The sequence below is a fragment of the Bacillus rossius genome, chromosome 11, assembly GCF_032445375.1.
Source record: "Bacillus rossius redtenbacheri isolate Brsri chromosome 11, Brsri_v3, whole genome shotgun sequence".
Lineage (NCBI taxonomy): Eukaryota > Metazoa > Arthropoda > Insecta > Phasmatodea > Bacillidae > Bacillus > Bacillus rossius.
Genome location: NC_086338.1, coordinates 36,633,244 through 36,660,687, shown reverse-complemented (window position 1 = coordinate 36,660,687; position 27,444 = coordinate 36,633,244). Strand labels below are relative to the sequence as shown.

At 39.8% G+C, this 27,444-nt stretch overlaps 1 protein-coding gene and 1 long non-coding RNA gene across 3 annotated transcripts in view; both read right to left on the bottom strand.

The window, feature by feature from the left end:
* The window catches only part of LOC134536810 (uncharacterized), a 187,729-nt gene that overhangs the window by 138,925 nt on the left and 21,360 nt on the right, over window positions 1–27,444 (bottom strand). The window lies entirely within an intron of this gene.
* On the bottom strand, window positions 3,540–6,796 carry LOC134536809 (uncharacterized). The gene is made up of 2 exons (XR_010075881.1): window positions 6,689–6,796; window positions 3,540–4,450 (listed from the first exon to the last, which is right to left on the bottom strand). It is a non-coding gene; the product is annotated as an uncharacterized LOC134536809 (long non-coding RNA).

The following is a 27,444-nucleotide window of genomic DNA, read 5'->3' as shown; positions in this document are numbered from 1 at the left end:
ATTTATACTCATTTGGTCGGATATTGCCCATTAAAAAACTCGACCGAGATTTTCCTCGCCTAGATTTTATGTATCAGTTTGGAAGAGATTTGTGAAAACTTGCGACAGTTATTGTGTCCACAATATTCTGATATATATACATAAACATATATATATATATAAACTTTTGAGTTAACAATGGTTTTGGTGTATATGGACCATGGAACGAAAAACTATATAAAAATTTTCGAAAGTCGCTCAATGGTAACGGCTACAATAGGTAGTTTTTCTTTGAAATCCACCTAAAATCACAGGAGATAGGTCATAGACACACAAACAGTGAGTTTGTGTAATTTCTCCATGACCTCCACACGTTTATATACTAGTTAGGTCTGGCAACTTCCTATCCTTTCCCTTGGCGAAACCCATCCGCTTGGTGAAGCTCGCGGCTGCTAGCGAACTAAAGGCGCTAGCAACAGTTTAGTTTAGAACTTCGTCAACAGAATGCGTTGCCTTGAATTTGTAACGCGCTATCGTTTGGTTCGTCCGTAACGCCTTGCCTAGGGGTTACCTGTCTTCCCACTAAATGAAGCTGAAGATTGAGGTCCCGGGTTTGCTGATGCATAGCCTTGATGCACCGAGACTGTGCAATCAATGGGAGTTTAAAATAAAATGTTCCCGTTTTTCAAGTGTTATGTCCTACAGACTTGAAACTCACTAGTGATGTTCCTTATATTATGATGCGTTTAGCCCGGTCAAGCGGCGGGTACTTCAGACAGTATGACATATTTTCCTCCAAATTTATGTGTAAGGAATATTGAAAGGCGGCAACTCCTCGTTACTCAAGCTTATGCAGTGCCTCTATAAATGACAAAACATTTGGTCGTGTCTATATTACTGACATAGTAACTTAATTTGGAGTGTCTATAATACTAAAAATATATGTTATGGTTTCAATATTGCTGACAAAATATTTGGTAGAGTTTTCATTACTGAATAATTAGTTGGTAGTGTCAAATTACTGAAACAAATATTTAGTAGTAACTGAATTACCGACAAGGTTTTGTCTATAATGCCAGAAAATTTTTTAATAGTGTTTATATTACTGACAAATTATTAAGTAGTGATTATATTGTCACGTGCACCTAGCCGGTGCCACCGCCATTTCTGTCACGATCCACCTTCAGAGGGGGGGGGCGAGAATCGTAGCTCTTTACATAGAAACAACTCGCTTGGCATCAACTAGTCTTAACTTCATAAAATACTTTACTGTACCTAGGATCATAGGTTCGTCATCCCGTACAGGATGTCTGGTGAGAGCTGAACTAAGGAGATTTTGCAAAATAACATAATACTTAATTAAAATTATTTTATTCTTAAAGTCAAATACTCAACATCATTTTAAAGAACATTTAAATAGCGGGATTACAATTTAAAACAATAATCTCTTTACTTCCTTAACGATTGAACGACCTTACAAGAGAGAGAATGAGAGAACTTCACTAAACACTTCCCTAGTCCTTCCGAATACCTCAAATCATAATTAATACTTAAAATTAAAACAAAGATAAGTCCATACTCACATTTTCCGAAAAGCCTTTCTTGATCGATTACTTTAAAAAAATAACGTAGGGGCCTCTCCTGCCCTTGAAATCCCGAACGAACATTACATTTTAAAAACTATGACGCGTGACCCCTGACGAGGGCCATAGCCTCCGCCCGAAAGCTTGACGACTACATTATGACCTAACTTAAATTAAACGACTCGTGGCCTCTGGCGTCGACCATAGCTTCCGCCCGAAAGCTTGAATTCCTACATCACGAACGAACTAACAACTCGTGACCACAGGTGAGACGCATAGCCTCCGCCTGAGTGAGCCTGAATTCCTACATCACGAACGAACTAACAACTCGTGACCACAGGTGAGACGCATAGCCTCCGCCTGAGTGAGCCCCGAGTCACCAATCACTTGCGCTTAAATTCGCGCGCCCTGCCGCGCCTACCATAACAAAAGCTCGTTATTGAAGTCAAATTTACTAAACAACTAACTAGAACATCTGGGAAGACTACCCCCCCTCTACCCCAATGTGCAGGCCACACCGCGCGGCTTGTTACGACAGCGCGCCCCAGTAACTGCGGCCCGTGGCTGCGCCAGCGCGCGGCCAAACAAACAAACAAAATTCTGCAAGCCCGCAGCGCGCCGCGCCGGCCCCGTGCCCCAATTACATGGTCACGCCACTTGCGCTGACTAGTGAACAGAGCAGCCAGCCCAGAGTCCCGTCAGTAAAGTCCCTAAATTTGATTTCAACAACCCTGCAAAATTTCAACCCGCGACATAACCCTCCCCTCACAGAGCTCGAGCCCCATCGAGCTACCTCAAAATTACAAATTGTCTTTTTCCATTAAACCATAACTATAAATTCCTCATTTCACAAAAAAAATAATTTTCTTAGTTCCTTGCTGTCTGAACATACATCTAGATTCTGCATAAGATTTATTTTAAAACAACAAGTATTCATAAAATTAAATGTAAAACTTTTATCTGGTTTGTTCTCACAGGAACCTTCAGAGGCTCGAGTTCTCAATTCTAAAAAAATTGTTCTGTTAGTGAAGCTCTCTTTACAAATTAAATTACTGTTCTTAGTTTCTCAGTATTCGTTAAACAATGTGCAAATTCTTGATAATTATTATTATTATTTTTTTTTCGGTTTCCGTTTATTACCATACTTCTTTCGTTCTTCAAAAAAAATTAAGTGTCCTTACAGTGTTTCAATTAATTAAACTCTTATCTCGTGAAGGTTGGTGCAACTCCTCGAAGTCAGTGTTGTCGAGAAGAGTAGCTCCCTGGGCTGGCCATCAGCAAACACCACTCAACTCCAACAGCTACTGGACTGGCTTCCAGGGCAGCTCACAACTTCTCCCCACATCTGCTTCGGAGTTGTGCCATCCTCATCACGAACAGATTACAATTCTGAAACATCATCAACAGGCATTACCATCACGCCTGACAAATACAAAACTAACTACTAAACTGCAATCGATGGGCAAGGATGCAAACACACAAAAAAATAAAATTAATTAATTCAACTGCTAACATAAAGTATCCCACCCTTAGCATAATCTAATCAGGCAAATAATTTGATAGGAAAAACTTAAGGAAGGGAAACATGACCTCCAATGATTTTCCCTAACTCTTGAGTCTTGATCTTCTCTATACAGCAAATAGTCCCCACGAAGTAACTGGGTTGAAGGTCAGTTCACATGACCCACCCATAACCTCTTCTACTCTTCTTTTCTTCTGGGGGCAACCACAATGCCCACCAATCTCTCTCCATGGTGCCGAACCAGCTATCCCATGAGAGTAAACAACGTAGTCCATAGAAGCGCAGAGGGGAAACACCAATCTCTGGCTTGTCGAGTCATAAAACTGCTTTATCTTCTTCTTCTTCTTCTTCTGAGTAAAACATCTGATTAATCTTGCTACTATTCTTCCCAACAATAAAAAAAAAGTTCATCAGGTATCTTCATGAAAAAACATTCTAACTAATACTAAGTCTTCTTTTTCTTCTTTTTTTTTTCTTCTGTTAGATGTAATAGAAGGCCATGTTAGGGAGGTTATAGGGAAAAAGAGTGGCCAATTCCCACCCCATCACCCACCTAGATCATGACTAATTAACTTTTAAACTTTCTATTTCAAACAAATAAAAAAAAACCATTTTTATTCAAATTTTTAAATTATAGCTACTTTTCCTTCATAACCTCAAAAGCAAATCAATAATTCTAAATGAAATTGTGATTTACTGCATCCTTGTTCCATCCGATCTGTTTGTTTATAACCTTTCTTGTAAAGTATAAAATTTTCAAACATTACTAATTAAAAAAAAATTAAATTCTGGTGTCCTTTGAGTTACAATTAACTTTACTATTTCTTAGCTTGAAATAATTTAAGTTTTCAGAACTATTTCATTGTCTAATTCACAACACTTAAAAATCAACTCAAAACAACAAATCATCAAAATCAATAAGATCATCTGACCTACCTATCAGTACTGTGAACTTGAACTGTTCGTACACATTTATAATAAGCTATTGTATTTAAATTCCAACCTAAATAAGGTTTAAAAAAAACTACTAATCCCTCTGTAAATTAAGAAAATTAACTTTAAAAATTAAACTTAAGGTATTAGTTCTTTTTGACAGCTACCACAACTCACTAGTTCCATTACATTACTATAACCTAAAAAGTTCTGTAAATAATGTTTATAACAAAAAAAAACTCCAGTTACTGTCTTCCATAAAAAAATAAAACTTTACATGACCTTATTAATCTCCACTTGTAAGTCCATGGCTGCCAGCTTTCTCTTCTCTTGAATCTTCAGTCTTGGCTCTTGTTTCAGTGATCTTGTATCTTGTCTCTCGAACTCTTGTCATCTTGTAAACTGGACTGCTGCTCAGCTCATCTTAAGGAATCTGTAACAGTTTCAAAAATACATGTTAATTTAAATTACATAATTCCTGTTCTTTGGTCCTAAAAAAAAATTGTATTATTAGTACACATTACCCTGAAACAACATTATTATTCATTGTTTATTACTTAAAAAAAATGCTTTACCATAAAATCCTTTTTTGTTCTTTTCATTAGGCCTATTTATTTTCCTTCTTCTTAATTAAATTCTGCTTCAAATGTTAATCCTAACTTAAGACCTACCATCTATTTATTATTCATTACCTACATTATTTATGTTACCCTAAAATTCCCATAAGTTTCTAATACTTCCTATCAAAGACATTCTCTCTCAAAAAAAATTTACTTATGACTCTTAACTTAACAAACTTAAAAAAAACTTTTACACTAGACTTAACTTATTATTCATTCTTAGTTACTAAATTTCTATATGTAAACTTTAGTACTTACAAACAAAAACTGCCTATTTCTCTCTACCTCTTAATCTCTTTCAATTATTACAATAATAATGTTACCTTGCATCTTTAAACTTTCTTCTTTTCAATTAAATTAGACATCTCATAACAATAAAAATTCTGCCTATACTCTTCTTATGGGTGTACAACCCAACAACAAAATTTCAAATTCTCAAGTTTCCTTATATTTAAATTATGCAATGCACATAACCTCTGTGGTGCCTGTACCCTTTTAGGCCTACCACCTTCTCCTCTCACAGCATGACAACTCTTATTCCTCGGGGTCTGTATTCACTGTTCCAAATCAAATATCTCAAATAAATTAAAAACAAATTTATTATTTTAAGAAAACAAAAATTTACATTGAATTTACTATGGAGCCTGGAAATCTTAATGTCTCACAGCAGCTAACATGACTAAATCCCATGGAACCCCAGGTTTACATAACCTGTGCCCAAAAATTTAAGCATACCAGGCTTTCCCTGCACTGGTTTTACAGCATCACACACTATTTAGGGCCCCTGATCTGCCATCAGTCCCAAGGAGTTTTCCCACAACCCCTCTCTACACAAGCGCCTACCGCATTCCTCTCAATTGGCTATCGGTTTTACGGCATTCTTTTGGGATCCGACCATCAAGTTAGGGCTAATCGAACACTAAACCTCCATACTTCCAAACTAATGTAAATCAATTAAATTTTCTCTGTAAATTCTAAAAATCAAAAAAAAATTATTCCAACATGCCAAAGAAACTTCCAAAAAAAATTCATAATCTTATCTTCAAACCCTTAAAATAAAAATAAATAGATTACTCTGTTTTCTCCTTAATAACTGTAAACTGTCAACAAATATTATGTCGTAAATTTAACTATGCTTACTGACTCTAAATCATAAAATCTCATTCGTCCTAATTAATAAACAACCAATTTCCTTGAAATCTCACTGTATCTCTCATACTCAAACTCCACTGGCTGAATATCTCAATAAATTCAAAAACAATTATCTAAACTCTTAAAGAAATTCCTCCCCAATTATTCAAACTTCTTCACATTATTTTATTTCATTACTTAAAACACCTTACTCAAAAAAATTAATTAATTATCTAGCTATCTTCCATTATTATTTATTTACCGAACAAAACTTTCTCCTAAATTAATTTAGTAAAATTCAATTTCACATTAGGCAAGTACACTAACTCTCTACAGCAATGTTTCTCATTTCCCTCCTTCCTAACTGAATCCAATCTTACTTAACCTCCAGGGAATTTACCTCACAAAATAACCAAAAATTTCACTGTAGTGCCTATCTGCTATAGGCCCACTACACAGGGGGCTCTAACCCCACCAACAAACTTCATTGAAATGGTACCCTATCCCATACAGGATAGCCACTTCGGTACTACCATGGGGAACTCCTGCCCCAAACTACTCACAACTCTCAGGATTCTCCTGACCCTTAATTCCGTAGTCAGCCCATCTCCTATGGTCTGCGCTACAATTCCCTTTCTTCCCAGGGACACAACACCTCACCTTAGGGTCCCTCGCCTTAAAGAAAACATTAATTTTGTCTCTCTGTTCTTTTGGAGTAAATTCCCTCTACACACAAAATCTAGCCTTCCCAGTTTTCTCAATGCTTATCGATTTTATAGTGTACCTCCTTAATAATGTTTACAAATCCCAAAAAAATATTTTTAAAACCGAGGTAGAATTTAACTAACAAAAACATAAACAACTTACAACGAAACACTTCTAGCCTATACATCATACACTTCTTAAAATAAATTACTTACATACTGAAAGTTCCTCTTCTTCTAAAACACACTTAAATTTAAATTTATTTAACCAATAGTCTATTTTCTTATCGCTAAGTTACCGTACAGCTGATCAAAACAAGGTCACGGCCGTCCACGTCTCCGTATGAGCCCGTGACGTCACCGAATTCCATCAGGTGCGCCAACCCTCGCTTGCGGTTCCTCCGTTCTCCGCTAGGTCTCAGCACCTCCCCGTCACGTGTTCACTCTGCCACGTCCACTGACGTGTCGTTCTGAAACAACTCTCAACATTTTTCTAATTAAAACAAAACATCACTATAAATTCTATAACTCTCTTTTACATAAACTCTCGTTTTCTCTTTAATTCCTTTCTAACGTTTATCCTTCCCTCGACTGATTTAATTCGTACGTCTCGTCTCCTACGCGCACGAAAACAAAACAAACTTCTCTTGAAAATAATTCCTATTTACGACAAAAAACTTTATTTTAAATTATAATTCTCTTAACCTACAATCTTAAAATGAACTTCAATTAAATTAAACCACTTGCATTATCTCTAATAAGCATTTAACTTATAACGTATTCTCCTCACGTAATAATCCCCGATATAAATCTACAATAAATTCAACGACTTAAAACAACTTATCACTATAAACTTTATCCTTACAAGTATCCTCAAATAAACATCTGTTACGTCAAAAAAAAAAATCTCAAAGACTTCCTCCACTATAGACTAAAATTCCGTAATCCTCTCCTCAAGTAAACTCTTAATAACCTGCTATCAGAAGCTGAAACTAACTTAATAATAAACATAAAAATCTACCTCTCTCTCTCTCCAGAAATAGAACCTATCCGGCGAACTCTACCATTTCTGTCACGTGCACCTAGCCGGTGCCACCGCCATTTCTGTCACGATCCACCTTCAGAGGGGGGGGGGGCGAGAATCGTAGCTCTTTACATAGAAACAACTCGCTTGGCATCAACTAGTCTTAACTTCATAAAATACTTTACTGTACCTAGGATCATAGGTTCGTCATCCCGTACAGGATGTCTGGTGAGAGCTGAACTAAGGAGATTTTGCAAAATAACATAATACTTAATTAAAATTATTTTATTCTTAAAGTCAAATACTCAACATCATTTTAAAGAACATTTAAATAGCGGGATTACAATTTAAAACAATAATCTCTTTACTTCCTTAACGATTGAACGACCTTACAAGAGAGAGAATGAGAGAACTTCACTAAACACTTCCCTAGTCCTTCCGAATACCTCAAATCATAATTAATACTTAAAATTAAAACAAAGATAAGTCCATACTCACATTTTCCGAAAAGCCTTTCTTGATCGATTACTTTAAAAAAATAACGTAGGGGCCTCTCCTGCCCTTGAAATCCCGAACGAACATTACATTTTAAAAACTATGACGCGTGACCCCTGACGAGGGCCATAGCCTCCGCCCGAAAGCTTGACGACTACATTATGACCTAACTTAAATTAAACGACTCGTGGCCTCTGGCGTCGACCATAGCTTCCGCCCGAAAGCTTGAATTCCTACATCACGAACGAACTAACAACTCGTGACCACAGGTGAGACGCATAGCCTCCGCCTGAGTGAGCCTGAATTCCTACATCACGAACGAACTAACAACTCGTGACCACAGGTGAGACGCATAGCCTCCGCCTGAGTGAGCCCCGAGTCACCAATCACTTGCGCTTAAATTCGCGCGCCCTGCCGCGCCTACCATAACAAAAGCTCGTTATTGAAGTCAAATTTACTAAACAACTAACTAGAACATCTGGGAAGACTACCCCCCCTCTACCCCAATGTGCAGGCCACACCGCGCGGCTTGTTACGACAGCGCGCCCCAGTAACTGCGGCCCGTGGCTGCGCCAGCGCGCGGCCAAACAAACAAACAAAATTCTGCAAGCCCGCAGCGCGCCGCGCCGGCCCCGTGCCCCAATTACATGGTCACGCCACTTGCGCTGACTAGTGAACAGAGCAGCCAGCCCAGAGTCCCGTCAGTAAAGTCCCTAAATTTGATTTCAACAACCCTGCAAAATTTCAACCCGCGACAATATTACTCACAAAATATTTTATAGTGACATAAAATTATGTAATGTCTATAATACTACCGAAGTATTTGATATTGTCTATACAACTGATAATCGTGTCTTTATTACTGACAAAATATGGTGTGGTTTGTATAATACGAAACAAAATAATGCCCTGTCTTTGTTACTGACTTAAATATTTGGTAGTCCATAATACTGAAAAAATTATTTTGTAGTGAACACATAAATTTTTGACGTGACGACGTCTAATAAATCGATGAACGCCGGCTTGCACAACGAAAAAGTGTTCCGTTACGCTGTGTCCCGTTACGCTCATTGTACGCTTGCGCCGCATCTATCTCTCTTCCACTCGATTGGCCTATGCGTCCGAGGAGAACTGTTTCGTCGACTGTTCATAAAGTGAAGTGAAAAGTTAATGTGGTTTTGATTGCTTATTACAACAACAATTTCGGAATTTTAAAAATCTGTTTACTAGTATAATTTCAAGTATTTATTATTTTATTATTAAAATAAAAATGATTCCATTTTATACATAAAAGTATACAATCATTTCATCAATGTTTTGTTATGACGTTGTCACGTTAAACTATCGTCCGTAAACCGACTTTACAGACAACCAACTTTTTATTTTATTTTCAACTCTTCTCGGTAAACTACGCGTGCATTTCCATCAGCGCCACCTCAAAACATCTCCAAACGAGACCAGCTGCACTTACGCCCGCCAACACTTGCCAGCATCTCGCGACTGGAGGGGCGAAGCGATTGGTAAAACGACGAAAGGTGGAGGGTTATAGGGGTCGCAGGTCCGACTCGAAAGAGCCAACCCCCCCCCCCCCCCTCATACTTCACAACTCAACCGCTTCAAAAGAGTCATCCTAGAGCTCTTGAGCAAACCCTAGGTTTGGGCTGGAAGTTGAGGAGGAAAAAGGGAGGGGGGGTTATACACGGGGAGACTGAGCGACGAGAGAACTTTTATTTTCATGTTATGCATAGTTAATTTAAAGTTCCGAAGAAATGCGAAGGGGTCAGATTTTCAACCCGGGGGGGGGGGGGAGCCTAGAGAAATAAAAGAGACGAGGAGTTGAGAGACTTTGTGGGAAGTCGCTCCACTTTGGGAGGGTGGCTTGAGCCACGGAGGATGAAATGCTGAAGAGAAGTTTTCGGGGCGGTGGATTGGCGAGGGAGTGAATTTGAGGGGTTTTTTGGGGGGGGGAGGGAGAGTCGAGATGGGTTGGGGCATAGCTCTTGAAAGATGTTCCCCCCTCCGTGTTATGAATATTCAACGTGTTCGGGTCGGAATACCCCACCTGCGCCCTTCTTTTCCCTCGTCGGATGGAAGAAAATACTCCCACCCATTCACTTTCTCCGCCAGGGGAATAACATGTTTGTGATACAGTGGAGCTACTTGGCGGATGGAAGGAGTGAGGAAAAAAAAAATATATATATATATAGTACGTTCTGAAACATCTTTGACCTGCTGGTACCTGACATGTGCATATTTCATCAATATTCATTTTGACAAGATTCATGCAAGCCACTTTTCCTTTCATGGGGGGGGGGGGGGGCAGGACACTGATGTCTCCATTGGGAAAATTTGGGTAAAACCTCTATTCCCGTCGACCATGATAAGCACAATATATGTTAGATCCTCACTCAATGGAATGAAATAGAAGTCGCCTTTTGTAATAACTTCAAAGTTACCTTAGTTTAAACAAGGTTCTGCGGGAAATTAGAATTGTTTTAAACACAAAATATTTATCTTTAAACAACACCTTTCAAAGGTGCTAGCCTAAAATTTGAATCCATTAATGCAGGTAAAAAAAAAGTTTAGCATTATTAAAATGAATAAATATAGTTTTACTGTTGAATTATTGAAATAAACCCACAGAGTGAGAAAAACAGAATGAGTTCGGACTTATCAGATCAAAACATATTACCAAATAGACTTAAAAAGACATTAAGAATTTTCACGTACATATATTACATTAGAAATAAACACGAACTTTTTTTCCAACCCTACCGCTGGTAGGAAAAGGGAACGTTAGAAGGTTTTTGAATTTGGTTTCCTCAAATATAGGCATGTGTCCGAATCTACTATTGTGGAAAAAAAAGTATTCATCCACCATCAGCGTATACATGATTCTTTTCGTAAACAGACATCACTGGAATATCTTATTCAGTTTTAAAATCGCGTTTCTTTTTCCTGAAGCACTCTACACCCTATGTGTGCCTAGATAGGCGGGACCCTTAAGTAATAGGTATGACGACAAAAAAAATCAACATGGAGAGTAAAATGGGGCATTAAGTTGGCCGCCTGGCTGGGCACACGAGCACTGAAGCGCGGGGGCGCTAAGGGCGACACTGGCTGGCGCATCACACGTCTTTTCGCCTCTACGCGCCAGGCGCAGAACTGGCGTGAAGTCTTCGCGTCGGTAGCACGCCTCTGTAGGTCTTAGGCGGTGATCATGTAAAGTTATGCAAGAATATCAAAGATTAAATACTGCACTTCCCCATACCTTTAACAATACTGTGTTTACAGTTTTTAATAACTTAAAACGACAGTGAAAAACACCTATTATAACATCCTTTTCACTGAACTGAAAGTACAATTTTTCATACCTTAAAATGACTGAAAAATACCTGTTATAACCTCCTTTTCACTGTCCTGAAAGTACAAATTTTCATACCTTAAAACGACTGTGAAAAACACCTGTTATAACTCATTTTCACTGTCCTGAAAGTACAATTTTTCATACCTTAAAATGACTGTGAAAAACACCTGTTATAACCTCCTTTTCACTGTCCTGAAAGAACAATTTTTCATACCTGAAAACGACTGTGAAAAACAACTGTTATAACCTCCTTTTCATTGTCCTGTCCTGAAAGTACATGTTACAGCAAAACAATGGAACTAAACTTGTCTATGCAAATGCAATGTTTCTTAAATTCTGTTCATAATCAGATACGTCTAAAGAAACTAGAATGGTTTTGTTAATTGGCGCTTAACACCTGGAGCTCAATACGCCATTTGGCGACCTAGTCAAGCGGCCACCTTTAACGGACCTATAACGTTTTAACATCAGGAGCTCAGTAGGATGTGCTGTTAGGTTACTTTCACAGAACAAGGAGGGAAATAAATAAGTGCGACTCTTACAGTGGAAACTGAAACCATGTTTCACGCGACATGTGTCGCTATCTGTTGGGCGGGCCCATAACTACCAGCAAATAAAAAATCGGAATAGAGGTTCTCATACAAAAAAATGACTTTATTTTAAAAAGAGAATACAAATGGTTACATGAAGGGGAACATTTGGTACATTTACATCAAAAAGAATTACAATAAATTATAGATACATACATAAATTGTCCCTTCCAACATTCAAGTCCTTGGGGGCAGGTGATTTGTGTGAGGTGAAGTGTCTATTTACATTTGGGGGTGAGGGTGGTGATGATGTGAGGGTGTGGCCGGGTCCGTTGGCTCGGGCCCGGTCCTTGCGGCCGGCGTCGGGGTCTGCGTTTCGGTGGGGTGGTCAGGTAGAGGGTGGTGCAGTACCGTGGTGTGATTGGTTCCGCAGTGCCTTCTCGTATCTGTGCTGGTCCCCAGGGTTAGCCACCGGCCCCTCCCGCTGGGTCGATGTCGTCCTTGTCAGTGGAGTCCTCTGCCTGGAGATGATCCGTCGTGAAGAGCGGTCTTCTGGGGTGAGGGTCGGCGATCTGTCTGATGAGGGGGTTGAGGTTGTGTGAGCATTTGTGGACGAATTTCTTAGTGGTTTTGGAGATGGTGTCGTGGATGTGGGGAAGACTGGTTTCATGTAAGAGTTCTTGGCGGGGGGTGGCGCGGGGAAGCCTCAGGATCAGACGGGTGCCAAGGAAGTACGTCCTGGTGATAGGTCTTAGGTTGTAGAGGGATGAGTGAGACCAGGTGGGACAGGCGTACATGAGGTGGGAGATAACGTGGGTGCGATAGACAGTGATTATGTTCTGGAGGGAAGTGCCGGAGGTGGGGCGGAGGACTGGGGCTAGTTGTCCCATGACTGCTCTTGTTTTGGCACAGATACTGTTGAGATGCGGGAGGAATGTGAATGATGCGTCCAGTGTGACTCCCAGGTAGCGGATGGTTGGTGACCAAGGGATGGTGTGTTGGGTGATTCTGGGGGGATGGTCATGGCGTGGGTGGTATCTGGAGAACAGGATGGCGTTGGTTTTGGCGTGGTTGATCCCGATGCCGTTTTTTTAGTTTTTTTTATAATGGGGGACCCCCCAGGGGGTCCACCCCGCCAAAAAAGTCTCTTTATTTGAAAAAGAGTAGTACAAAAGGTTATTTTCATGAAAGAGAAAATTTGAAACAATAAACAATAAACACAGATATTTACAATATTATATACAAGGCACTGGGCCCCTCCCAACACAAGAGTCCTTGGGGGCTGGTGATTTATGATTGGTGAAGTGTTTCTTTACATGTGTTGGTGAAGTTGATGATGGTGTGGTGGTGAGGCCAGGCCCGTTTGGCTCGGGGCTGGCCTGTGCAGACGGCAACTGGGATGATGTTTCGGTGGGGTGGTCATGATAGAGGTGCTGGAGTACCGTGAATCATTGGTCCCGCAGCGCATTCTTGTAGAGTTGCTGGTCCTCTGGGTTAGCCGCCGGCCCCGCCCACTGGGATGTCGTCTTCTTCATCTTCAGAGTCCTCCGCTTCTAGGTGGTCGGTAGTGAAGAGGGTTCTTCTGGGGTGTGGTGAGTTAGGGGGGGGGGATCGGCATTGAGTCTGATGAGGGGGTTGAGGCTGTATGAACATTTTTTGAGGAATTTCTTTGTTGATTTGATGATGATGTCATGGATGTGGGGGAGTCCGGTCTGCTGCAGGAGTTGTTGTCGTGAAGTGGAGCGGGGAAGTCCCAGGATGAGTCTGGTGCCGAGGAAATATGTTCTGGTGATGGGTCGGAGGTTGAAGAGAGATGAGTGAGTCCAGTTGGGGCAGGCGTACGTGAGGTGTGACATGACGTGTGTGCGGTAGACGGTGATCCTGTTTTGGAGGGAGGTGCCAAAGGTAGGCCGGTGGACTGGGGCGAGCTGTTCCATGACTGCCCTGGCTTTGGTGCGGATGTTGTCGAGGTGTGGTAGGAAGGTGAAGAATGCATCCAGTGTGACTCCCAGGTATCTGATGGTGGGCGACCAAGGGATGGTGTGTTGGTTGATTCTGGGGGGGTGGTCCTTGTGTGGGTGATAACGGGAGAAGAGGATAGCCTGTGTTTTGGTGTGGTTCAGTCCGATGCCGTTTTTTTAGTTAATACGTTTTTTTTGTTATATTAAGTTTTCTCCTTGGCGACGCAAAACTAATTTAATCGATGTGAAACTAATTAATGGTGTTTTGTAATAAACCATAATGTAATAAATAAAGGAGTAGGAGGTGAAAAAACTCATTGTATTACACACCACAAAAATAGTGGCTACCTAAACAGAGTGAATTTTGACTGGCTTGTTTGCCTGAAAATAGCTTATACATCACGTCTCCTAATAAATGAATGTAGTTATGTCAGCAATACATTATGAAAACTACCATCTAGCGGACGGGCCCATAACTACTTAAAAAAAACTAGGTATCAGGGTCGGTAATTAAGAGTTTCTCCCCCCATGGTGACTTGGCCGGCCGGTCCACCTTCAAAGGACTCTTGTTATTTTCGGGAGAGGGAGTGTTTATGGGGGAGGGGTGGGAGTGAAATAACGGCAGTGACAACTGGAGGGCCTGGACGGATGGGAGGAGAAGCGGTCGTGGTATCCGGGAAGTCCAGTTCGGGCGAAAAGGGCGAGGTGTTTGCGAGCCAGGAAGTGCGGCGCGGGGCGAGGGAAACGCGAGGCTGTTTGAACACGTGAAGGGCTGGCGAAGACGCGCGCGCGCGGGTGCCGCTTGTTTGCCCTGCTAATGGAAACCAGCTTTCCGAAAGGCCGCGAATGTTTGCCCTTTGCAACGTTGCTGGGAAAAAAGGAGGGAGAGGGAGGGGGAGGGGGACCACGCGGTCATTGCGATCACGACAGTCGGAGGTTAGCGCTCCGCGCGAACCTACGCCCCGACACATGATAGGTTTCATTTATGAAGGTATCAGGGGTTGGCTACGTCTGAAGGGAAGCCTAAGATGTATGTATTACATCACGTTCTGTCCCTGCCCGAACACGCCCGAATATTCACCTTCGGCCAACCTCGGGTTTATTTATATAAATTTATATTTCTCTGTTTATTTTAATGTAGCTATACTAACCTAACTAACCGTCTATAGTGTTATAAAGCGTTTTAATGTAGCCAACCTAACCGACCACTTTTAATATTTGAATTCATTTTTCCTGCGCAAAAATAAAAAAAAAAATCCCGAGGTTGGCCGAAGGTGAATATTCGGGCGTGTTCGGGCAGGGACAGAACCTGGTGTACATCTTGGGCTTCTCACGTCTGAATGATCACAATACAACCGGATGAAGTTTTTTTTTCTCTCCAGATAATGGTATGCGCCATGTTTGGACGCCCAAAAAACATTGGTTGAAGTGTAGTGCTTTGCGTTGTGGAAACAAGTTTTAAATGACTTTATTTTATGAAAATGTCTGTGTTTAACGATACAGCTTCTAATTGGTACTTACTAACCATAATCAAACGTGATAAAGCATCATTTCCGCAATGTTTTTGGCCGGAAAAATGTGGCGATGTCAAGGTTAAAAAAAATTGGTTGTCTGTAAAGTCGGTTTACGAACGATAGTTTAACGTGACGTCATAACAAAACATTGATGAAATGTTTGATCCAGAAGAAAAGGAAATATCATTTTCGGCCTGAGACTGAGCCGTAATAGGTTTTTACAACCAAACCATTTAGGCATTAAAAATATTATATTCTTAGAGGAAGAATTCTTTTTAATTTTTCTATATTTTGTATGATAAAATCTACCTCTGCATACTTTTATTAATAAAATTGAATCAATTTTATTGAATTATCACTATTCTGTATGGATACAAAGGAGTGAAATGAAATGTACAATTTAATTAATAAATTTACTTTAATTTGCATTCATTAATTGAAATATATTTATTACTTTTGAAATGTTGCGTGCGCCGTATTTATTTTTACAAGTACAAAAAAAAATTCGCAGATGCCGAGATTCGGACAGATAACCTTTGGATTGGAAGACATCCATGCTAACCACACGGCCACGAGACCATATTGAGAATAATTGTTTCAGATGGTATAAATTAATAATATTCCACGCACGATATTTGTTTGAATTTCTTTTAACTAGCATATTCTCTGTTGGACTCGAAATATTTACACGCTCGTGGGCTCATAACTATAATACGGTGTGTGATTTAGTTGATCAAATAATAACTTATGACAAATAATTACCAATGTCAAACTAAAGCGTGAAAAGTATCATACCAGCAATACATATTTAGTTACACAGCTAAAACAATACTCATACAACACTGTTTAAATATACTGATTTACACTAGTAATTAAAATAATACGTACTTGTAAGAACGCCATTTCCTTGCGAATATACTCCCGTGGTGCGGTGCACAACAATAACCTCGAACCAGTACGCCGCCACGTGCCGGCCGAGTTCTCTGTACCGTCCGCAACATACCAGAGAGATTCCACGCATGCGTAAACACATCCGTAGTGGGACATCCGTAGTGGGACAATTTCGTGCGTGCAGCCAGCGTTCATCGATTTATTAGACGTTGTCACGTCAAAAAAAAGTGACTTAGTACGTCAATGTATGCCGTCTCCTGACTATTTGTGGAACTCAGTTGTTATAATAGAGTTTGACAATGTTCGTTGCGGATGTGTTGTTAACATGTTTGTTTAACAATTCTCTCTACACGGTGGCATTTTTACGATTATTTCTAACAAGTTCCTTTTTTTTTAAAAGATATCTAAGAATCTCTACGTATTAACCTTAACACATTTCCGATTTGTTTTGCTATCTGTTAGCTAACCAGTTGGCTTCAACTTCAGAACAGATGCCCACTTCATAGATTAATATCTCCATGGTATTAGGCTTAAAAAGAAAAGATTTGAAGTTTTTGAAATAAAAGATTATGTATATTTTTTTTGTACATTTGGATGAATCTATGTCTAGTGAAAAATAATTTCGCAGGAAAACAGTTTTAATAAACGTAAATTTCAAAGAAAATTATGTGTAAAAATGCAGTTTAGAGAAGATTTCTTATCTTTATAAAATTGGTCAAAAGGTGTTAAAATGAGCTAAATCGTATTTTTAAAGCCATATCGCTGTTCAGAAACAATTTATCTCCGAACTTTATAAGTAAATATTATTAAATAAAATTTCCTAACTGTCTTAAACCTTTAGTGGCACATGTATATCTACTCAGCTCTAGATGTGCACTGTGCATTGGCCAGTGTTAAAGGCTTTTCTGAGCACGTGCTTCGACTCGTGAATTCCAACGCATTGTACGGTATTCCGGTATTCCCACTATTCTGACTGGGCGGAGAGATGAATGATTCATTTGTTCTGAAACCAGTGTAGAGTATGGGGCCTCGGTTCCTATCTTTTGTCACATTTCCGTTCATCCACTTCATTTCAGTTTCCAAGTAATGATTCCTACCAAGTTACTTGTACCGAGAGTTAAGATGTTTACACATTTAAAAAAAAGTCATTGACCGAACGCTATTTGTTCTCCTTGCCTTGTTTCCGCGATCTTGAGGCCGGGGGCTATGCGCGTAAGGCCCTTTTTTCACACAATTGCGGTTACATTCGTTTCGGTTCGTTTTCGGTTGCAACCTAAAAATAATGAAACCCCTTCACACACACGGTTCTCCTACGTATCGTATTAGGTTTTGTTTTCTCTTCCGTACATTCAGTGTGATCATGGGTAGAAGGCAAGCTGGTGTCATGTTGTTTCTTTATAGAAAAAAAAATTAAAAAAGCGATGGAGGAATACTAGAATTCATTAAGAACACCATCTCATCACTTTACGGCAGGAATAAGCAGCATTCTACACCATTTTTCCGAAGCTAAGAGAACATTATTGTTTAATTACTTCAGGATATATCAGAAAAAAACTGCGACACTTTTAAAAAAAACAGAGATTGACCTGCTATGAGGTTAAAACAGAAACCGAACCGTGCGTGTGCAGACGCGTTGATTTGTCTTCTCTTCTCTGGACGCGTGCTCGTACCTTAGAGAAACTTGATGAAACCTGTTCGTGTCAATGGGAGTATTTGGTGCTCCACTGTTTCCATCGGGTACCGGAATAAGAACCGAAGCACCATTTCACAGTTGTCGGCAGCGACCGAAAAAAAGAACCCCGAAAACGAGCAGAGCCGGATGGAACCGCCATGTGTTTGAAACAGGCGTAACTGATGCCACAAGTTACCTGCCGTGGATGGCAGGCACGAGGGGGTTTGTCTGCAGGAAGATACATGGGGGAAGTTGGCACTCCTATTCCCTCTCGGCCGATGGTGATGGTTGGGAGAGTTGCCGGTGGGAAAAGCGAAGGCGGGGAAACAAAAGACGTCGCTTTTCTACCACCCGCGCGGACTCTTCCGACCTTGACTCGGGCGGGACTTGGATGTACGTCCAGATGCGTGCGCGCGCGTATTATGGAGGGGGGGAAGGTGGTGAGGGTGGGGGGATCGAAGCAGAGGCTGCGCTCTGATCTCAAGCAGTTCCCAACACCTGTGCTGGCTGATCTGCATGGCGACCACACCGTGCGGAGAGGGCTGTCTCCCTTCGACGGGCAAACCAGGAGCCCACACAGCCTCCCCGTGGACCGATCGAACACCACTCCTTCCTTCTCGTCCGCTTCGCGAGCCCACCCTCTCTTCCTCTCTTCCTCCCTCCTTCTTCCCCGGGTGGCTGCGAACGTGACCCGAATGCCAGGCCACAATACTTCATAAAGTAATTTCGAGAGGAACCGCCCTCTTCTCTTCTCGTGTCTTACCTTTTCTCCCGTGCTCCTCCTTTACTTCTTTCATTCTATCTTTTTTTTTTAATTATTTCGTTTCGCTCTCTTTTTCTCTCACACTCTTCGCGGGGTGCATTCGCAAGCGGGAGTATCCTCGCCCAGGGGGTAAGAGGGAAAAAGAAATAATTATTATCCTTGACACGGTGTCACGTGTACATATATCATGGTGGGTCTACTCCCTTTCTCGTTTCTTCAACGGGGCGGCTTTGCCAAAGCTACGACATCGAATTAGGGTTCATAAATATGAAGGAAGTTCTCTTTTTTTCTCTTTTCTTTTAATTTTTTTTTGAGGTAGGAATGCGCGCGTAGCATACTTAGTTGTCGAAGTTTGTTTCATTCGGAATTCTTCAGTGGTATAATCTTGTAGAAAAGCAATCATATATGCAACACGCACTTGTAAAATTCACTAATATTTTAGATTTTACAACTTGTAACTTTTAGATTTGTAATTTTTTACTGTGCAACACAATTCAACAAGTTACAAGTACCATTACTAATATTATTAACTTGTAAATCATTATGCAACAGGGCCCTGGTGCTGTGACATTGAGATCCTGCAGTTTCGGAAAAGATGTCGTGTACTACTTACTAGCTTTGATCCAAACTACGTTCGTGTGGGTTTAAGGAACTCCTTTTTTATAATCTCAGCGCTATACGGTGTGTGATAACGACGGGAGCTGGGGTGTTCACAACTTATAAACACACAAATTTGTAACACATATCTTAGAAACACTCAAAATATATATTTTTTTCACAATTATGCCAGTTCTACGTATGTTGTTTCTAGCTTGCGTTAGTTTTTAACTTATCATTTTTCTAATCTAAGACGTTTATAAGTTTCGTTGCTCAAATTGCTTGTTCTTAAGTAAAATGTTTCTAACTTATTACTTACAAACAATTTTCATAATAGCTCTAGGTTATATTTTCAAAGTAACGATGTTTCAAGGTTGTGATTTTTTTGAGTTATAATGGTTCTAACTTATATATTGATCCATATAATTACCGAAAAAAAAAATACCATAAGTTTTAAGTGTCCCATCGAATCCAGGCCATAAAACTCTTTTCAATAGGTTTTGTGTGATATCGCAACAAATTAAAATATATTCTAAATTATACTGTTTTGACCATAGATACCGTGTTTTTATTTTACTAAACCTACCACTATTTTGAAAAAAAAAAATGTCATACACAGCCACGACTCCGATATATTTTTCTATGTCTATACCTATAAAACAGTACCGTGACTGACTAACAGATAACGCACAGCCTGAACATTTGATCCTAGATATTTGAAAATTTGGAGGACATATTCATTGAGTACTCTCAGGGTTCACTAAAGAGGGAATGTTTCTTGAAATTCCATCCCGAAAGGTATGAAAAGAGATAATAAATATTTATAAAGAAACTTTCTGTTATTATGATGGCACTTTGTAAATATACTCTTCAAAATAAATAAAATAACCTTTTTTATTAATAGTTTTTGAAAATTCATCTCCTAAGGTAGAGAACGTTTGGAGAAACATTAATTTTTGAGGTTCGACTTTGAAACTTCTTTGTATACCTACTATTTTAAAGTAAGTAACACAAAAATACGCTTTGAAAAATTTAAGGGTTGATTTATCAAAAGGAAAAAAAAGTATCTAATTTTCACGGACCTACCTAAAAAAAAAAAAGCGAAACACGCATCGAAACTGAAGGAGTTTGTATGTAAAGAAAGAGATAAGTAAGATAATATACAAGCCTGTGGAATAGTTTTGTTGACGGGTACTTTGACCCCAAAGACTTATCAAGCAACGTTTATCAATGACATGTTGCTGAAGTTATTTGACGAAGAACTAGTCTTCAACTCAAAAGAGACAGTGTGTGACGCGGTTACAGTTACGCATATGTGTGTATACAAGTAGATTAAAAGGTAGCTATTGACAAAAAAAAAACTGGCACTTATTTTATACTTGTTGTACGTGTTATAATTTCATATATACATCTAAATGTGTAATTTAATATCTCCGTTATTGTTATTAAATAATAATATTCGTGTATTTTTACCGAAGCCTGTAGCATGATTAATTTTTTTTATTAACTGTGTAAAGTTATACCAAATACACAGGTTTTTTCAAAATAACACGATCATAAAATGTAAAATTACTAATATTTGTGTATGTAAATTTACGAATTTCTTCATAGGGTTCTTACACTTAGAGCATTGGGACTGAAACATACGAAGTGACACGATATATTACCCTACACCAACTTGTTTTGACGTGACAACGTCTAATAAATCTATAAACGCCGGCTGCACGCACGAAAAAGGATGACTCATTGTCCCGTTACGCACATTGTACCCCCGTTACGCTCATTGTACACTTGTGCCGCATATATCTCTCTTACACTCGATTGGAACAACCATCGATTTGACTTTTTCTCCCATTCGTTTCCTACTTTTCCTATAATCGTCCTATCCTTAACAGAATAACACTGATTGGAAGAAGTTAAATAGCAAACATGTATAAAAGTTATAGTTAAAATAATCTCTTCGTTAAAGTAATAAACATATTTGAATTAATGAATGCAAATAAAAGTAAATTTATCAATTAAATTGTAGATTTCATTTCACTCCTCCTTTGTATCCATACAAATAGTGATAATTCAATAAAAATGATTCAATTTTATTCATAAAAGTATGCAATCATTTCATCAATGTTTTGTTATGACGTTGTCACGTTAAACTATCGTCCGTAAACCGACTTTACAGACAACCAATTTTTATTAAATGGAACAGAAACATGCACGTAAAATTATAGATATTAGTACATTTTTACAATTACGTTAAAACAACTGTACCACTGCAAAAATGTGTTTGCAGTAATACTGAGTTCTTTATGCTTTCCGTTGTCCCAGCACCTCAGCTAGTTAGAGCGTCGTCTACCCAGACACACACACACACGGTGCGCAGAGCTTCAGGAAAAAAAAAGCGCGTTTTGAAAACTACTCAAGATATCCGGGTGAGGTCTGTTTACGAAAAGTATGCAATAAATCGCTGAGGCCCAAAAAAGTACTTTTGATTTCGGATTAAGTTTTTTAACTGTATTTTTATAAGTGTTAAAATGGGTAAAACGCATTGTTTTCAGAGTAATTTTTAGGCGTAACACAAACGGTACAGATTCTTGAAAACACTTAAGGGACTTGCATTACACTTATCTTATTTTCTCCCTGCTCAAGTTTCACAGTTGTCCTGTGGACGACGAAAAGGCTGCGCGCCAGTTCAGAGTCTTGCGCTTAGAGGCTATACCGCGCTGGAAGCACCAGCGAGCGTCGCACTTATCATCCCGCCCCACTAATACACATACAGCCCTACCAGACGACCCCCATTAAAGTTATTTGCAAACCGTTCACTTAATGTCTTTGCAGTATTAGTTGCAGTTTAGCATAATCTCAAAAAACTGTATTTCATTAATGCAAAAAATAACCATTGCAATGTGCTGCACAATGTTACAATATCTCTATAGTAGTTTTACAAACTATTTCTTGCATGGACGCGAGTGTGGAGAAGGGGGGGGGGGGGTTCCTAGAATTTTGGGCGTGTGTTTTAACCGACACAAGTCATCTCTAGATACAGTGCTCGTACGTTGTACACTGCCCATATTTTGCATGCAATAAGCAGAAAACTTCAAAAATAGTGTACAGGAAGTTTTACCTATAAAACATTGTTTTGATGTTTACGTTTATCAACCCCGTTTCACAGTCATAATTTTGCAAGGCGGCAAGCGGACCCCCTTTGTTAGGGGCTTTTATTGATTCCAGGAGAGGGGGGGCTGATGGGACAACACCCCCCCCCCCCCCTTCGCCAAGGGATCAACCCCTGTGATTTCTTGGCAACTGGTTTTCCAAAAGGAATCTTTCACGAAAGTATTTAGTGTAGGATAGCCCGTCCGGAAACTGGCTTCTGGCCGAGGAGGTGCCGACCGCAATCTTGGATGACCTTGGCCTTTGACCTTGACCTCGGCACATCAGCCAGAAGCCAGTTACCGGACCTGCTATCTTACACTACTTACGAAACTACAGATGTTTTTTTACGTGACAACGTCTAATAAATCGATGAACGCCGGCATCACGCACGAAAAAGTGTCCCGTTACGCACATAGTTCCGTTGCGCTGTGTCCCGTTACGCACATTGTTCCGCTGCGCTGTGTCCCGTTACGCTCATTGTACGCTTGCGCCGCATCTATCTCTCTTCCACTCGACTGTTTATAAAGTGAAGTGAAAAGTTAATGTGGTTTTCATTGCTTATTACAAAAACAATTTCGGCAATAAAGGTTAATTATTCTTGCATTTTAAAAATCTGATTACTAGTATAGTTTCAAGTATTTATTCTTTTATTATTAAAATAAAAAATTATTCAATTTTATTCATAAAAGTATGCAATAATTTCATCAATGTTTTGTTATGACGTTGTCACGTTAAACTATCGTCCGTAAACCGACTTTACAGACAGCCAGTTTTATTTTCCTCCTCCTGTGCAGGCCGACGGCGCTGTGGGGGAGGGGGGAGAAGGGAGGGGGGAGGGGGAGGGGGAGGGGGGAGGGGGGAGGGGGAGGTGGAGGGGGGAGGGGGGAGGGTGACGTCAGTCGGCGGCGCCTGGAACACGCCCTCAGGGTTCGTCGTCGTGTTGCCGCCGGGCAAGAGGGGCGGGAGAAGAAGGGGTGGTAGGGGGAGGTTAGAGACGTCTGAGACGTGAGTTGCGTTCGCGATCCGTCCAGGGCCGACGCTGTCTCGCGCGAACGAGTCCTTCGGTACTCGCCAGAGAGACGCGTAAATCATCTCAACATCCCTCGGCAACGGATAATATTCACGTGTCCTCGAGTTGCAAAAATACACACACCCGTAACTCGGAAAATCTCCCGACACGAGCCGTGATAAACATAACGCAAAATTGTGTGTGCAATTTACAATTATTTCCGGACGCGAATCACACGTTAAGTTTCGGCAACTGCCGCTAGAATTCGCTGCCGGGGCAGCTCTGTAGACTATCGAATCAATCCATTTGAAGACCGATGCTCTAAACCGTACAACAAATAAACGACTCCGACAAAAGCGAAAAATACTTGAAAAAAATAGGTTGTCTGTAAAGTCGGTTTACGGAAGATAGTTTAACGTGACAACGCCATAACAAAACATTGATGAAATGATCGCATACTTTTATGAATAAAATTGAATCATTTTTATTGAATTATCACTATTTTGTATTTATACAAAGAAGGAGTGAAATGAAATCTACAATTTAATTGATAAATTTACTTTTATTTGCACTCAATAATTCAAATATGTATATTACTTTAACGAAGAGATTATTTAACTATAACTTTTATACATGTTTGCTATTTAACTTCTTCCAATCTGTGTTATTCTGTTAAGGATAGGAAAATGATAGGAAAAGTAGGAAACGAATGGGAGTGTTTCAAGGATGATGTGAAGGAAAATGTCTTACCCAACACCAAGATGCAGTTAAAAATAATATATTTGCGCCACGGACTCAGCAGCAATGCTAGGACGAACGGGTTAGCAAAGAGTAATGCAAATGTTACATTGAAATGCATGAAAACAGAATTACGCCACGGACTCGGTCGCAATGCTAGGAGGTTCAGGTTAGCAAAGAGCAATATAAAATGAGCGTAACGAGACACAGCGAAACGGGACAATGTGCGTAACGGGACACTTTTTCATGCGTGCAGCTGGCGTTCATCGATTTATTAGACGTTTTCACGTAAAAAAAAAAAACAACTAAATCCTGGCTTTGGAGCAGATTTTCGACAAGTTTCGCGCATAGAAAATAGCAAATATTCAGTCAATTCTGTAATATGGTATTTTGGCTTGGAGTGGAATGAGCAAAAAATCACTCAAACCACTTAAAATTTCAAAAAATTATTTTATTTCTCATTTAAAACAGATTTTTTCGTGCACTTTCAAGATTTGAAAACTTTTAAGAGAAGTTATATTATGTTAAAATTAAATTGTACTTTAGTCCTGCAATAAAAAGAATGTATGGACAAAAAAAACAGTCTATCTATCCAACTTTAAAAAATATTTGTTGTTTATATTGTATTTTAATAATATTTCTATTTTTTTAATATTAATTTTTTTTTAAATGGATACTTTAAAGAGGCTTGCGCAAATCTTGATTTTGCGAGTGTTAAATTTCCTCAAGCACTCAAATTTATTTATTTGTGTAAACGATGTCAAAAAAAGAAAAATGACAGGTGTTTTTTTAAAAAAATCTTGTACAAGGCCTCACTAGTTAAAAGTGCAATCACGCGCCATTAGGGGGAAGTAAATATTGCTAAACAAACACAGCAAGAAATTAGCTTTGAGCTAAATTAAAACAAAAAAAAAAAACGTTTTGCCCTCCAGATGGGGAAAGAAGAACAGTGTTGTTTGAAGGGATGAGAAGGGGTGGTGGTGGTGGTGGTGGTGGTGGTGGTGGTGGTGGTGGTGGTGGTGGTGGTAAGTCGTTCTCATTTCGACTTTAAATTTTGTCGTGGAAAAGATTGCACTATATAAATCCTTACCTCCGGTGGTTTCCCCCATGAGAGTTTTCATCACCTCTGAGGCTGGAAGTTTATTTTTTTTTGCATATATCTCTCTCTCTCTCTCTCTTTGTTTCTCTGTATCTCTCCCCAGGGCATTCATTTGTTCGCTAATTAATTCAAAGGAGACGCTGAGAATCCGAACCGACTACGCGATATCCGCCTCCTCTTCCTGATTAGCCAACCCCTCCTTTTGCGCGCAGACAAGCCTGGTGACGGAAACTTCGTTATTATTGAGCCACCTCCCGCCTCTTCCAGAGAGAGAGAGAGAGAGAGAGAGAGAAAGAGAGAGAGAGGTCTCGTGCCCGGGGGGTGGGGGAAGATGGAGAGAGAAACTTACCCTTCCGCGCCCGAGACCCCGACGAAAAGGGTAGGTTCCGTTCCGTTCCGTTGTCGGCGGCGCACGAACCGTCGTAACACTGTTACCGGCGCGGCGCTAGGTCGCGGGAGCCACCCCTAGACATCGTCGTGGGGGGTCGAGAAGGCAGCGGAGGAGTCGATTCTCCGTTCTCTTCGCGAGCGAGGGGGTCGATTCTCCGTCCTCTTCGCGAGCGAGGGGTCGTCGTGGATGTGAATGTGGATGGTACATGGTTGAAGGGGTACAAGAGAGGGTGTGCACGCATGCGGCTAGCATCTCAATGTCGAACCTGTCTGTGTACCCCGAGGACGTAACAAGCCGTGGCTCTCAAGCCCCGGGCGCCGCTTAACTGACACAAGTTTTTTTTTTTTTTACGATGGATATTTGCTTGAACAATTGTAATGTTAGAATCAAATGTTGGGAGGGCAGATGAACTGGATTATTTGTTTTGAAAGATACATACATTTATATCAAATATATAAAAAAATATTTATTTTGGCATCTCCTTTGAATTAATTAGTGAACAAACAGATGCTATTAAGAAAGAAACATAGAGAGAGAGAGAAAGAGAGAGAGAGGAGGAAGAATGAATGAATGAATAAATAAATAAACTACCAATCTCAGTAGCCATGAAAACTCTCATGGGTGAAACCACTAAGGTAAATAATTAATGGAGTGGTTATGTGCAGTCGTTGCCGTGTTAAAATTAAAGTCGAAATGAGGAAGACTTCTCCCCCCCCCCCCCTTCTTTCTTTTCGCCCAACACCGACCTTTCCCCACCGAGAAAGCAAAACCTATTTTCCGTTAAAATAGGATAATAATTACGGAATTTCATTATGGCGGACGTAACGAAATTGCAATGACTACATCATACACATAAAAGATGGCGACCGTGACGAAAAGTAAAGCATTCTATAATCCAAGATATCAGGCCTAACGAAAAGTATAATATTGTAGAATCCAATATGGTGGTCGTGAGGTCATAAACCGAGATGGCGGAATGATTTTTATTTAAATTTTCATTAATTTTTTTATAAATTTTAATTATGCTTCCTTTAAAATCGAAAAAAAAAATTACGGAAGTTCAATATGGCAGCCATAACAAGTTCCACGATGGTGGTCGAGGTCATGGTCAAAGCTCCTCATTAGAGGCTTATTGGGGGCTTGCCCATGGGGAATTTAAGCCTCAAGGGGGACATTTAGAATTTTTTTGAATAAAAACGGGAATATTTCCCTCGAAATTGTAGGAAAAAGTTTTGTAATTTTGAATTTTTTTAGAATTTAGATATTTTATGAAATTGGACACCAAAAATGGCCGCCATGACGTCAAAGGTCGGTCGGTCATTGACCCGCTCCCACTCCACACTCCGACTCCAGTGCCAGAACCGCCATTCATATACTACTTACCTATCCTACGAGTTAGTGAAAAGAATATTTAAAGGTTTGTTTGTCTTTACACCTTAGTTAATGATTTTTATTTCTTGTAGATTATTTTAACTTTTATTGATAAGGATTCAATATGCAGATTGAGGGGTGACACTGTGTTATTTCAATTCCGGATTCGGCTCCGAGAAAATTGATATTTGACACTTCACATAATTTTTAATAACACATTGATATTCAATTACAAAAATATATCTAATTTTTGTTTACTGAGGATTATGACCAAATTTTAGCAACAGGATAAAAAAATATTTAAACCAAACGACTGCTGAGGGTAAATATATAAACGAGCGTTATTTCTTACTCATCTTCTTCCTCCTCCTACTCTTCTTCATATTCTTCCTCTTCT